General features: G+C 33.9%; 1 protein-coding gene across 1 annotated transcript in view; it reads left to right on the forward strand.

Annotated features, from left to right (window-relative positions):
• Positions 1–1,442: 1,442 nt before the first annotated feature.
• LOC111369353 (microtubule-associated protein 70-4-like) overlaps positions 1,443–2,290 on the forward strand; it is a 30,380-nt gene continuing 29,532 nt past the window's right edge. Inside the window, exon 1 of the mRNA XM_022990838.1 lies at positions 1,443–1,549. The gene's annotated coding sequence lies outside the window, so the exon portion shown is untranslated. The remainder of the gene's footprint in view (positions 1,550–2,290) is intronic.

Consider the following 2,290-nt stretch of genomic DNA (forward strand, 5'->3'; position numbering starts at 1 on the left):
AAAAAAAAAAGCATAAACATTCTCATAAAATCGGCAGGGAAGCCTCTGATTATATCAAACAAAGACGAAAACCATGTTAATTAAGTCATACAATTACTGAATCTAATAGGAAAATTAGTGAAAGATCAGTGTAAATTGTTAACTGTTGATTGAGAAAAAACCACATGTGTCATAGGTGAATTCACAATGTATAAATGGCAACAGTTAGCAAACTTGGTTTCTTGACTTCTAGTTTCTACTCCTGACATAGCCACGAGTTCGTTTTGATGTACAGTTTATATACTTTGGTTTCGCTGCTCCATTAGTATTCCCTTTGGCCACTTTGTCGTCAAAATTTGCAACCGGGCTTTGTTTTTCCGCCAAGATCACCAAAATCAGAACTCCATTTTGAGCATTTTCTTGAGAACTTCAACTTTGGGCTGAAGGAACTCTGCAAAAGTGCATTAGAGGCACCAACTTTTACATAGTGAGTTGAAGGAATGCTCATAGTTAATAATAAGGAGAAAACCTTGAAAATTAGTTATATAGAAGGCGACAACTTTAACAAGTATTGAACTACCTCATTTAAAAACTTGAGATACTTGAATGAGAGAGTTTTACGTGATATCAAAGCAAGAAAAGGCCTTGATCAACCAACACGTAAGTGATGAATTATTTTATTTTATTTTATTTTTTATTTTTTGAGTTGGGGTGCAGGGATGTACAATTTTTGAACATTTGACCGCAGTTGTCAAAACAACAATTTCCAGTTGGTTTAAGCCTTAAGTACAGGCTTCTGGACAGAATTTGGATAGGGTGCCGTTGTGGCAACACCTTGTAGGCCTGTTTTTCTTTTTTTTATCGTCCAATAAAAACCCTCCAAATGTATTTTCTGTAATTTTTCTATTGATTTTTCTTGTACTTATGGCATCTCTCTTTCCAACCAACCAGGACAAAGGGAATTGGTATGTAAACAATTGATGCATCCTTGGTGAAGCAACATGTTATTGAGGTGAAGCATCAGGACCCTCTTTTAATATCGCTTGATTCTTAAAGAACTAGGCATTATTAACCATAAAATACTTGGTATTTGGAGGGATTTTGAAGACGGATAAACTTCGATGAATTTTCACGATTAGGATTTGCAACCGTAGGCGAAAAATAATCGAGACGGAAATACGTATTCACCCATTTTGTTCTTTATTTTGAGCTGAGGTTCAAAGAAGTGTAGAAAATGTTGAGTCTTAAGGGATAGCAAATAATATCTTAATGGTAATGGAAGATTCCATTATATATAATGCACATGAAATCATGGAAAACAAGATTCTAAGTATTCCTCCTCACATTTATTTCTTCTTCCTTTTTTTTTTTTTTTTGGATTCTAGCAGATGTGTAACTTGATGTTATTTATGTATTTCACGTTTGCTGATACACCACTTCCGCCCCTTGGTTCTCATCAACAGGGGCATGAAAGAAGTGTCTTCACAACAATTGATCCAAGATTCACCAAGAATGCTCGAGGGAAAACTTTTGTCGACAATCCAGTTATCAGTTGAAGCATGAAAGATAGGTAAGATATGTAGTGAATAAAATCAGATTTGACATCACAGTACCTCGTATTCTTGGCACTTTAGAAATATTATAAGAACAATGCCGTACCTTTATTTCACTGGGCCTGAGGCGAACTTCAGAATTTGGGCTCCTAAGTCAAGCAAGAAATCCATTTTTTATTGTCCGTTGTTCTCAATCATTAAATTTTTCGATGTTCGTTCCTTCTCTTTTCTTTATTGATATTAAGGTACGTATCCATATCTCCAGTTTGACTTCGTATTAATGCCTCTACTTTTTCTCTCTTCTTTCTTGTTATTAAGGTACGTATCCATATCTTCAGTTTGGTTTCGAATTAATGTCACAACTCTCTCTCTTCTTCTTTTTTGAGCTCCAAACACATAGTTAGGAGCCATATATTTAACTCAAGTCACTCAACAGCTAATACTTACTAAGGCCCTATTTGAGTTCCATTATTTCCTCATTAAAATGAAAAATATGACCGTTATCTATCACATTAAGTCACCATATTTGACTTTTTATCTTTTGCGTGGGGCCTATAACGACTATATTTTTCATTCTCATTTTTATAATAATGTAGCTCAAATGAGAGCTAAATTCTAAAATTAGAAGAAAAATTACACCAATCAACTCCCCTGGAGTTTTTCAAAGTGTTAATGAATTAAAATTAATGAAATGTAAGTAGTAACTTGAGTTTAGAAGATTATTTCATAGAAATCAACAATACATAATAATAAATAAG

The sequence above is a fragment of the Olea europaea genome, chromosome 20 (genome assembly GCF_002742605.1).
Source record: "Olea europaea var. sylvestris chromosome 20, O_europaea_v1, whole genome shotgun sequence".
Taxonomy (NCBI): Eukaryota; Viridiplantae; Streptophyta; class Magnoliopsida; order Lamiales; family Oleaceae; genus Olea; species Olea europaea.